Below are 12917 nucleotides of genomic sequence, written 5' to 3' on the forward strand. Positions count from 1 at the left end.
CCACAGGTCTGCTACTGTGCCCCAAGAAACATCTCTTGTCCCTACCACTGGCATAAAAATAATCCCTGCCCTGTCTTCTGAGTTATTGCTGAGATTTCAGGCATGACTTGAAGTGCCTCTCTTGTCCATAAAGCTTGATGTGCTCAGTCCAAGCTCCTGGAAGCAGAGGGGTGGTGTAGCAACCCCAGTGAGAAACACAAGAGCACCAATGCTTCCTCACATCTGGATTGCTTCCAAGGGCAGATAGGTGCTCAGACTACTGCACCTGAGCAGTAGTGTCCTGAGCTAAATCCAGCCTATCACTCCCACTCTCACCCCACAGTAGCTGCATTCTAGCACATAGTGATGAGTCATGGTGTTGTGCTTCTCTGCCTGTTATAGGGGTTGAGACTGGACCTGTATCCAAAGGGCTCCCAATCCCCTCCCCAAGTCCACCTGACTCAACCCAAGAATGTCTGTGGGATAGACAGACTGTTTCCCATTTTACTTTTGTAGAGCAGGTCACTTTTGACCTGTCTTACTCAAAGCTGGCTTGGTGTCCTTTCTCTCAAGTGTGTGGAAAGCATTAGGTTCTCCTTCTCAACTCTGCAAGACTCCTGCTTGTTTTCAGAAGGCCACTCCTGCACATGTGAAGTTTTGCCAAGCAATTTGACAGGGAGATAACTGAGGCGGCACTTGGTCATTCTTGGACTACAAAAACCCTGAGAATAGATAAGAACAAGGAAAACTCATTCTGATATTTTTTGTCCCACTGCTCACCCTTGTCCTCCCTATCCCTTTTCTCCAACACACTTGGAGCAGTTGGCAGAAATACCAGCCTGGAGCTCCTCAATGCAAACTTTTCTCATGGGAACTCATCTGTGCAGAAAGTCACCATGCAAGTGCATGCTGAAAGGGCACGCTCTTTCTATACTGTTGATCTCTTGAAAAAATAATTTAAAAAGAGGAAGTAAAGAGGAACACTGGGGGACCTGTTTAAGCTTGGCTGAAAGGATTCATATGGTCTGTGTCAGGCATGCCCTTTGAATGGCAGATGCGGCAATGAAGTCACTGCAAATATTTTGTTTTGAAGGTCCTGGCCTTCATCTGGAGTACAGAAGGCCATATTCAACAACTCAGTCTACTGAAATGGACTTGAAAGAGCTTGGTATGAAGTCTAGGTGTATGCTTTTGTTAAAGTTTGGCCTTTGAGAACAGATCTCTCCATTAAGAGAGAGTAGATGGCAAAAGGTATGAAAATCATGGACTGCTGACTTAATGCCAAAAAAAAAGCTAAATGAGGAGGTTGCAGGCAGCTGATTAAAACTGATGAGCTAAGCTAAGTTTGATATCTATATGCATAGCTATTTTGAAGGATAAAATGAAGGGAGGTATAGTTATTCAGTGATCTTTTAGCAGCATTGGTCCACCTCAGCTGCTGCCCAGTTGCAGCAGTTCATCCATGGAAAGAACTTATGCCATGCTTTCTGCAAACCACTAACTCAGAGTACCCAGGGGCAACTGCAGAAAGACAGAATGAGAAAGGCACTGAGATCAGACATCTTGCTGCATGCTGCAGCTTGGAACAGTGGACACACAGGCACGGCTGGCTCATCCCCCAGCCCAGACACCTGCTTCCCACTCATCTGATGTCCTTCAAATGCCCTCTAGTGGCTGTGGCTCTGCCTGGGGGCCACGTCCCCCTGGTGCAGCTGGAGGAAAAGAGCACTTTGCATGTGCATAAAGCATAACCTGAAAGCACTGGTGGAAAATGGCTGGTGCTCACTGGTAGCCCCCCCCCCATTTCTGGTGCTGCTACACAAAAGCAGCATCCAATAGTGCAGCTCTCTGCTCCACTAAGCAGAAGAACTAGGTTGGGAAGGAACTGACATTCCAACACTGACAGAGGCCCTGTAGGACCTCCATGTGTTCGCACAAAGTGAATTGTTGTTTTAAAGACTACTGCCTGAGGGGAAATTTTCTCTTCTGAATCTCTGTGTAAAAGGAGACATAGCACTCCAGGCACCAGGGAAGGAGACTAGGCTCCCCAAGACAACATGGTCAGGATCCACTGAGTAAAGGATCCTGATATAAACATCAGTGGGGTCTGCCAAGACTGCAAAAAGTCTTTGGACAATGAGGCTCTATTGCTGAAGGTCCTAAATAGTAACTGGGGAATCTGCTTGGTGAAGAAATTAAAGAAACTCAAGACACACTATGAGCTGCATGTTTACTTAGGGGAGTCAGATGAAACAGCAACAAGACCCTGTCCCTGTCATCAGGAAGCATAAGGCTGGTTTCTTAGGTGTCTAATATGCCTGTGAAGTTTGCACTTTCAGGTGAGGGCTTTGTCTGACCTGAATCTTAAGGTTTTAAGGAGCATACTGGCTTGGCTTCTGCTGCAGAAGATCATGAGAAGTCAAATGGCTGTGACAATGAGGATCAACACAATTGATGTGGAGGCCGAAAATCACTCTGATATTCTTTCCAGATTTCTTTATATTTTTCTAGGATTTTGTCCTCTTATTACTATGGAGATGCTACTTTTTCTTTTCAGCTGCTATTTTTGCTTTCCAAGCCAGTATTCACTGCCTGCTCCATGGCTGGCCCTTGCTTAGATAACCTTTGGGAGCAACACAGCTACTCCTTGGTGTGTCTGTGACTGCAGAGTGTTTCTGAAATGCTGGGTTTGGCATTGCTAGCTTCTCATACCTGCTGCAGACCTACCTAAATTATTTCTCAAGTACTTTCAAACTTGTGTGTGAAGAAAGAGAGTTACAGTAATACTGCTTCACATCCTGGTTCTCTGCAGCTATATTAAGAGTGTAAGGTATTTGGGGCAGGGATCACCTCCTAGGGCATTGGTTCAGCTTGACATGTGCTGCATTGACAGTGCTGCAATGACATCCAGGAGACCTAATATTTTACTGCCCAGAAAAGAAGAGAGGGAAAAAAAGCACTGCATCCTTATGGGAAGACTGCCCTGATCTATTCTGTGTGTGGATGTGCAAATTACAACAGATGATGCACTTAGCAATTATGTTCTTTGCATACATAAGCAGGAACAACAGCTCCCAAACTGCCAATATCTCTCTCGATTCTCACCAAATGGCTGCATGTCACATGGTCACACAGCAAGGGGGATCAAGGAAATGAGAGGAAAGAATGACAGAGGAAGAAGCTTCAAATGGGTAGATACATGCCTCTCAAATTAACTGCATCTTTTTTTAAAATGACTGTGCATCTTTTTAAAAAATGACTGAAATTCACCTGCTCTTCAGCTCTTTTCTTCTTTGAAGTAGTTTGTTTTGAGCATTTTAAGCTCTCTCTGAAAGGACAAAAGTGTCTTCAGCTACCCATACCTTAGAGTGCACAGCCTGAACCTGTCTGTGTGGTGGGCTGCTTCTATAATCAAGTCAATTTTCTGCCCTTCCCTCTCTGTTGCCTGGATCTTCACATAAAAGAAGAACACCCCCCCCCCCCTTACCAATCCCCCCCAATAAAAAACTAAAATCCCACCCAAACCAAATAACCAAACAAAAAACCTCCAAACCCAATACAAACAAAGTTCCAACACAAACAACTGAAATAAAAGGTAACTCATTCTTCTCATAGACCACTTTCTGAGAATTTCTGTGATTCATACCACGTTCTGAATTACACCCCTCTGCTTATACAGGAACCATGGCAGACAGGAGCACTAGGGCAGAAAATGTTACCCTTTCCCATGTTGTCTGTATTTTGAGCACTTCCTACAAGCTCTCAGAAAGAGAGAAAGTGTAAGAGCTCTGTGTGTCTTTTAAAGAGCTCTGTGTGTCTTTTAGGACCTCTGAGGCTGGCTTCTCCTAGCAAAGAGTTACTCCTGCCCTTAGAAAGCTTCACACTGACATGCTGATGGAAGGAAGACTGCAATTTCTACAAGTGTTGATAACCAGATAATGTTTTACATCATCTGCCACACAGTCTTCCCTGAATCATGGAGTCTGCTGTCTTTTCTGCTTTTCTGCAGACTTCAGGAGAAAGAAACTCTCAACTTCATCTGCATATGAAAAAAGGTTGAGACCTCCAAACTCAGACATTTGGAAGATGACATAATTTGACGTGAGTCAGCATGATTGGCAGGTTGACGCATAATGCTGGCTCTTGCAGCTCAAAAGTGCCTGGTAAATTGGTGGAACTGTGAAGCTCACCATGTTGTAGTCTGTGAGGCGCATTTCTTGATATTCCCTCTTTGTACAGTACCCAGAACAGTTATTTGACAGTTCAGATTATTCAGACTACATCAGGGCTGAGGAAAGGTGGAAGAAGACAGAAATGGAGGTGGCCTGATCCTCTGACAGGTAGCCAATAAAACAATGACACCAGGTGTGAAGTCACTTAGAGTGAGCTTTTGAAATAACACAGCCTGCTGGACAGTGCTAAGCTCTGTTTAAAAACTGGGACAGAATTTTTGCAATGGAAACAGCTGGATACTGAGTGCTTTTAAAAATCTGGCTCTTGTTTAGCTGCCTCCATGGGAACTGAGCTTAACTGAAAACCTGGCCCTGACTGGGCATGCTGAGCACTTTAAAATGGGCCCTTCTGGTCTTTAGAAATTTCAGCTGATGGCATTCTGCAAATAGCTGAGATTTCCATTCTGAAGTACTACTGTTCTGTGTTCCATGTTTTTTGTTGTTGCTTTCTTTTTCAGCTGACACAAATGTCAGTGCCTGCCAGTCTGTTCCAGGCTTTGTAAGCTTGTGCAGTTACAGCCTGCTAATTCCTTTGCTTTCATGCCAAAAGCCAGAAGTAGCTATCCATCACCTTGCTATTTGCTGCTTTTGAATCCCAGCCTGAGTGAGTGTGTGAATCCTTCAGCCTGAGTCCAGAGTAATGCTAAAATTCAAGCCTCATCTATGGGAGGAACACTGACCATCAAAACCCTCAGCCAAATCTTGGGGCCCTGTTGTACTCATAATTGTGCAAATAAAGCTCGTATGTTCCCTGCAGAATAAACAGACAATACTGACATGCAGCAGCAAGAGAAACAGAAGGTATGAAGTGTTGAAGCCACTTAGATAAGAGTGCACAAACCATGCATAGCCAAGGTGGGAAGAATATTAGATCCTATTTCTATCATTGTGTTTCAAAAACACAGCTGGACAAGTGCTTAGTACATACCACCAGCTATGAGGACCCAGTGAAGGGTTATTAATAATTCCTGATAACGAGATGGGGGATTTCAAATATAGGCAGAGAACCGTATGTAAAAGTCTCTTATGGGGCTGCACCCAGTTATTCAGCATGGGTGGCTGCCAGTTGACAAGTGAGCTGTTTTCATAGCTTGCTGTGATGCTCTCACAGGAATGTGAGAGGTGTCTGGAGAGCATATCTCCAACACTCATGTCAGCTACACTCTGTTGGGAAGTGGTGATTGGTGCAGAGTAGCACAATTGTGTTCTTGGATGCTCTTGCCTGTAGCATGGGGACATGTAGGCACCAGCAGTGCTAGCTACATGATTATGGTGTGACTTCAGGGCATGGTATAAAATCCATGGAAACAAGCTGTCAAGTGTTTTCAGTAGTCTCGTTCCAAAGGGCCAAGGCAATGCAGCAGGCAGAAGGCCAAATCTGTCTTCCCATGAAACCCTGCTTTTTGTACAGGCAAGGAGTCACTTACTATTTCTTGAAGCTGAAGAGTGATGGTAAACAGAGCCTCAATGCCAGCTGGAGTGTATGCAGATAATTCTGCTTTCATATGAAAGGTATGAGGCTGGACTGAACCACTTGACTCTCTGGGTAGAGGACAAATCTTCCTGCTGCTAACTTCTTGTTGGCTGTTGGCTTCCTGCATCTGAAAATGTCTCCTTCTGGGCAGTAAAGTGGCAAAAAACAGGAGAGATACTCCTCCTGCTCTCCCTGAATCTGTGAATGTCTTGCTGCACTTCTTGGGTCTGTTCAGAAGACAGCAGCCAGCTTCTGCTCACCCCATACCTAAACAGACTCCATTCCTGTGGTAACACTGTCTTCACATTTGCATGCAAAGTATGATTTTTCTCTGCACTGTTTAGATTGGCTATTATGTGGTAAAATCATTCTGTCAGGGTAGGAGAGTAAAGGAGGAAAATCCTACCTTGTTTTTTTGCTTCTGCTGTCTGAATACTGATTGGGTTTCTAAAAAAAAAAAAAAAAAAAAAAAGAGAGAGACACAGAGACAGAGAGAAAGTTTGTGACAGAAACAGGAGAGGGAGGACCAGCATTGATTGCTGCCAGGGAAAAGAGCCTTTTGTTGGCTAAACTTCATAATGAATTACACACTCTTCTTCCCACATTAAAGACCATACTGTCTTTTGATGTTATGCCTGTGACCACAAAGTCGAGTGCAGATGTCTCTCCTTCTCTTCTCTCTGAGTGATAGCAAGGACAGGCTGCACTCTCCACAGGTGCAGATGGTATCTGAGTGGCTTTTTGGGGTCTGCACTATGCCCACTGTCAGGAGTTAAGCTTAATATTTAAAAAATTAAGATCTTTCTGTATGAGACACTAAATTAACTATCTCTTTGATATATCCTTGAGATAGTTCTACCAAATGTCTTACTTCTGAGTGAATCCTAACAAAACACATTAGATTATCTGGGGTCTAACACTGGGCATTATCTGATGAAAGTTTTGCTATGGGTGGTTTGGTTCCAATTTGAAGGAGATTCCCCCTTCTGTTTCTTCAGTGTCTCTAGGGTAAGGTGAAGAATATGCTCCCTGATATGCATTCTTTCCTGCTGCTGTTTCTGACTGTGCATAGTCTGCTTCTCCACAGGGACCAGGCCAGGGTGTTTAGTACATTATGAGAGATTAAACAGATTTCCCTGCTGTGAGAGAACAATAATCTTATGATTATTCAGTGGCTGTTTGGTTTTTGTTCTTTTTTGTCCTAAATAGTTTCATGATACTGGAGTTTCATGTATCTTAAACATAGACCCATAAATTTCAAAACAAGAATCTGGTTTTGTGCAACTTACTGATACAGAAGGATGTCCACTTGTGAAGAAGAAAATACAGAGATTTACTGTATATATTGTGGAGAAATACAGCAGTGCAACATGAAACCCAGCATCAAATTAGGGGAGGAAATCTCAGACACAAACATCAGCCTCATGCTTCACCTTCATGCCTTCCTTAAGTAGTAGCCATTAGATATTCACACATGGGATCTGAGAGCCCACTCTATTATTTTGTTGGAGTAGATGCAAGCATGAGCCTTAGGGACTAAGAGGGACCAAACCTGCTCTAATGATAGGAAGCCATGGAACAAAGGATGGAAAAATGAATTCCTTCATCTTGAGAAGATTTACCACTCCTACCCTTGGGGTGGCTGACTATTAAATTTTGATTGTCCTCCTGATTTTGCTTTTCCACCTACAATTTTGTGCATGTTGGAAAAAAATGGCCATCTGAAAAACCTCAGAAGCACAGCTTTTTCCACGGATCCATGTTCAGCACTGGACCTGCACTGCACACATTCACCAATGGATTACATATGGTGCCCTCTGCACTCAGAGGGATGTGCATGGGACAAGGGAGGTAGCACAGCCTGCATGCCTCTTCAGCCTTCAGGCTGCTGCTGGAGGATGCTGTTGATCACCACATGAGCTGCAATTGACAGTGTGAGGAGAAAGCCTGTCCCACAAAAGCCCCAGAAGCTATCTGTGTGCTTTCCTCCCTGGGCTTTCCTCCTCATGCACGAACACACTGCTGCTGTTTCAGCCAATATAACAGGCTCCACTGTTAGACAACTGGGCTCAGTCTGGACCCAGCAGTATCCCTCAGACAGAAAGATGGATTGTGCATGCATGGTGGCAGGTTTGTAATTTAACAGCTCCATTTAAAAAATGTTAAGATGGTGCTTTAATGAGCTGCTAGAACGTCCTCATGATGACTGCAGCGATCAGGAACTGATCTTTGTTTGAAACAGGAAAAATATTTCCCACCAATGTATCAAATCCTGAATATAAACTAGTCAACAGGTGGAGAGATTTATTCTGATGACCCCTCTGTTCCAGTTTGCCCTTCTCAAGATATGGCTAGCACAGAAGAAAATCATGGATCCAGGAATCAGCCAAGTCACTCCTCTTACAGAAATTTAAATTTCTCTCCCTACAGTGTAAAAGACATGAGAGGAGGAAGTGCATAATTTGGGTCTTCATCCCAAATCATATGGGGATATTAGGAATTATACTGTAAAATCATTGGAAACACATGAGCATTTTCTGCAGTATTCCTCAATGACTAAAAAATTTTTTTTTACCTGACATGCAATATAACACTAATAATATACCTTGTTGATAAGCAAAATTATAAAAAAAAATACGTCCATGCACTGAAATAACAGGGAAAATCATGTTTGTGCATATAGAGTAGACATATGTTGCAATTTATCTTTCTACACTGTTACTGCCGAAATGTATTTATATTTAATCCAGCTCTGATGCACATGACAGGCATTCTGCAGCTGTCAGTGATATGTACTATAAACTCCAAACATCCATTGTAAAACTGTTCTCATTATGAGAAGTAAAATATAGTACCTGAATCTTAACTGAAGTATTAATAATAAAAATGGATTATACACATCTTGTTTGCTGAGGAATTATTCCAGGGATGAGACTGGTTTCTGATTTTGCCTCACTGAATGAATGGCAGAACAGGTATTTGTATTTCTGACCTGAGAGAAAATGTCAGAAACTTTAGAAGTTTTATAAGGAAAAATAAAAGGTTCTTTGATATTTTTGTTGCTTTAACTATTAAGTAAAACTCTATTATCTGTGTTATTTCTTAGAAAAAGAAGACTCTCAGAAAAACTTAATATAATTTATTGAATAAAATTCTGTAAAAACATAAATTTTTTTACACTTGAACATGATTTTTTGAATGTGTATTATTGGGGCTTTGTTGATAGGGCTGTTAAAGAAAACCCCAACCCTGTGTAATGGGCATACATTTAGATGATGCAGTAGTGTTTAATTTTATAGCAAGCTTCAGATGTAGGCTGCTAGAGCTGCTTAGCTTTTATATGTACAGAAAATGTATGAAACATTTTACTTTTCCCTGTGTGGAATTCTGGGCCTCTATCTACATCTCAGCCATTGGCAATGTGTACCAGGCAAGTTCTGTGCACATCCCAGTGCTAGCAACCTGATTTCATAAAATTAAGGAATGATTTGGGGTGGCAGATCCAAAGAAAGATTAAAGATAATCTAGTTCCAATGCCCCCTACCATGGGCAGGGACATCTTCTGCCAGATCAGCTTTGTCAGGGCCCCATCCAACTCTGCCTTGAATATTTCCAGGGATGGGACACCTGCAACCTCTCTAGGCAACTTCTTCCAGTACCTCACCACCCTCAAAGTAAGAAATTTTTTTCCAATAATTTAATCCACAACTACCCTCTTTCAGCTTAAGGCCTTTTTCCTACCACTACATGCTTTGTAGAATGTTCATCTCCAGCTTTCTTATACAGTCTTTTCTTCAGCCTCCCCTTTGAAGAGCCCTCTTGTCTGGACAAAAGTATTGAAAAAGTGTGTTCTACACAGGAATCATGCTGAATCAGGATAAAGAGCATCTTAACTATACAGTTTCAAGGGAAATGTACCCTGAAGCCTTGAAAGTTACCTTGGCAAAGCTTCAAAAGTTAGAAATATAAACCTGCAAAAATGGCATAACAGCAGCTGATTTAAAGGATTTCCTATTGCCCCCCATGAGATCTAAATTCTACTGAATTCAATGGTGACTTTTCTTGTTGTGGAAGGTGTTTCAGACTTCATGTGAACTTAACTTCAAGTGTTGGTCAAATCAGGACCACTTTACCCAGGGTCAGACAACATGTGATGACTTTCCTTCTGCTCCTTGAAATGGACTGTTTACATCTGAAGGAGCAAAACCATTGAAAGCAGGAGGAAAAAGCATATTTCCAGAGTTCACTGCCTTCCAAATAAGTGAGATGGAGCTGGTAGATTATGGTGGGACCATTTATCTTGTGGCCAGTGCCTCACATGCCAGCTGCAAGCTGGCTGCTGTATCCATGGCAATGGGCAGCTCATCTTCTAACTTTTAGACATACAGAAGAGGAAATTACATTATTTCATACTTGGTGTAATGGCTGTCTGGTTGGACATTCATAGCTAATAAACAATGAGCTTTAGGTCAGGTGTTTCCTGGCAGCTAATGGCCACCTGTGCTAAAAGTTGTCAATTGCTGCAGTAATTTATTAAATTATAGAAAATGGTCTTTATGTCAGTCATTATGGCATCAATGCAAAAGTTTTGTTTCAAGTGTAATCAGCTTCATGACACTTACGCCACTTCTTAGTGAAAAAGGAAGTTGCCTGGTAAGTAGAGAAGTGCAGTGTACACAGCCAAACTGGTACTGGCAGGGAAAAGACCCAGCTTTTGTGAACTGCCAAACACCAGTGAAAAAAAGAAATAGCATTATCTTCCTTGACAGAAAGCACTACATCCTTTACAACTTGGACTACTTCTGAGGAGCCATGGGAAGAGAGAAGCACAGGACCCCACTTCAACATTTTACATATGGATTCCACTTCTACAAAACTATGGATAAAGTATGTTTCCTACCAGGATGTGAGACACCATAAAAAAGCAAAAGCTTTCCCTACAGGTAGTGTATAAGGTTGGCAAGAGCATATGTATGAATTTCTACTCAGAAGACATAAAAATGACAAGGGTCATGTAAGTATTCACAGTTTGCAGAAGCATGTGTTTTTGGGTGTACCATTTGTAGTGATAACACCTCATACCCCGAGCATGGTACACATCAAAAGGAATCTATTTTCAAGTTTTATTTTGTGCCTGATCTTTGCAATCTCTCCCATGCAATCTATAAATGGCAATTGATTTGTGGTGGCAGATCCCAAGTGCACAAATGAGAACTTGTAATAAAGAAGTGCAGGAAGATGCCTTCTTTCTTCTTCAAACATGTTTCTTCTGCCTTGGTGAGGAAAATGCTGCTCTTAAAATGAGCCGTATACTTCACAGGCACAATGTGGTGTAAGTCTAAGCTCTGACTAACCAGAAGGCTAGAAAAGAGGATCATAACCACCTCTCCAGCAATTTTTAAATCTGTGTGTTGATGGTTGCTGTTGAATTCAGAAATTATGCCTCAAAACCTATGCAGTGTGGACCAGATACTGGAAAGAAAGTACTTCCTGTGACCTCTGTAGCTGTTTGACAATTAGAAGTTGTGCAGCTGGCAGAAAAGCCAGGAGTAGCTACTGGGTCTGGCATGTGTCTATGTTACCTGAGCTGAGTGCTGGAGGAGATCCCATCAATTAGGACAGCCAACAATTTTCAGCTGCATCTTCCAAAGAGACATCCAGGCTCACGTGTGCTTGCAAGCAGGAGGAGGAGGAGCAGCAGCAGCAAAGCAGGGCACAGCTGGGCAGATGTGCTGTACAAGGAAATAGAAAGGCAATTCACTTATTTCTCATTTGCCTGGTTCTGCTTTTCCTCAAAAAAGTCCACAGAGATTCTTTTTCACAAATAGAGATAATGCTGATTATTTATGTTAATAAGTAGCTAGTGTCCTCAGGCAACCACTGAAGGCCATAGAATTCAATGGAAATTTTATCCCTAACACCATCAGCCTAGAATGCTACCACTTGGCCCTACCTGCATAGCATAATATTCATCATTTACATGCACATGTGAAAGGAAGAAGGAGGATCAGCAGGGGTAAGACTCATGAAGGATGGAGAAGACAATCGTATCAGCACTACTAGTTGACCTCAGGCCTCTTCTCTAGTTCTAATAATTTTTTTATAATTTGAAAAAATTCACAAGCTTTCACTTGCATTTTAGCCAAAGGTGAAACAGCAGACAAAACTCTTCCCTCCCTGAGAGTATTGGAGCAGTAAAGGAGGGGTCTTTACTTTTGTATACAGAATGGCAGGTTCAAAAAAAAGACGGATGGTCATGGGAGAAAAAAAGGAGCAGAATAACAAGGTAGCTATACTGGCTGATGGAAAACAGCAGGTAATTTGAGAAGAATTTCATTACACAGGGCAAATTAAAAGACTGAATTTGCAAATAGAAGCCAATAAAATGACAGTGGTGAAAGAATTAGAAAATAAATAAATTAAAAGGCAGAGGTAGATGGAAATAAAATATTGCTCTCATCACCTAATGCAAAATGTGTATTAATTTTTCAGTAACAGGACAAAGGGTGAAAGAACTACATCGTACCATAATTTTAAATGAATCAGGGATCTCTTGCAGCCAATTCACATACGTATGTATGTATATAATGTATGTGTACATAATGGAAATTTGCTTCTACTATCAGATTTACCCCCTTCTGCAGAATTGCTTCAGTGTGTCTAGTCCTTACTAATAGTGTCTCTAATCCTCTGTTTCTGAGGTGAAAAGGGAAAGGTGAACAGCATGTGAATGATAATGTCTTTTAAAGTGTGCTGATGGTCTGAAGAAACACTAGAAAGGTACAAACTAGCTGAATTCTGACATCTGAAGTTAATATTCTGCCTCTTATTAGAAATAAGTACAATATAAAATTAAATATAATACCCCATTATTATGAGATTTACTGAATGTATAAACTACTAAAAAATTTCTCTATCTGCCACAGTTCTTTGCAAACTCCAGAGAGTCTTTATGAAGACAGAACAGGCTGCAAGTGGAATGGATTTGATACCTGACTGCTTACCAGACAAAGGCTGGCAATCTTTGTCATTGTGCAAAGTAGTGCCTTAGTGTAGATACACCCACTGAAAACTGTGATCTTGAGAAGATAGGGTCACACCTCTCTGCAAACTCACGCTCCTTGTGTCCTTTAGGGTGATGAACCAGATACTTTTGCAGGGAGACTTTAAAATACAGAGAAAACCTATTCAGACATGATATCTGGTTTTGCTTCCTTCACAAAAAAAGGGAC

General features: G+C 41.8%; 1 long non-coding RNA gene across 7 annotated transcripts in view; it reads right to left on the reverse strand.

Annotated features, from left to right (window-relative positions):
* Positions 1–12917, reverse strand: part of LOC135291203 (uncharacterized) — a 79775-nt gene that overhangs the window by 13759 nt on the left and 53099 nt on the right. For 4 of the 7 annotated variants that reach the window (XR_010354064.1, XR_010354066.1, XR_010354063.1 and 1 more), the window contains one exon: positions 8528–11417. This is a non-coding gene — a long non-coding RNA (uncharacterized LOC135291203). Of the gene's footprint in view, positions 1–8526; positions 11418–12917 lie in introns of those variants that run through there. The other 3 variants (XR_010354071.1, XR_010354073.1, XR_010354069.1) reach the window with 2 other exon arrangements.

Source organism: Passer domesticus, chromosome Z (assembly GCF_036417665.1).
Source record: "Passer domesticus isolate bPasDom1 chromosome Z, bPasDom1.hap1, whole genome shotgun sequence".
In the NCBI taxonomy this organism is placed as follows: domain Eukaryota; kingdom Metazoa; phylum Chordata; class Aves; order Passeriformes; family Passeridae; genus Passer; species Passer domesticus.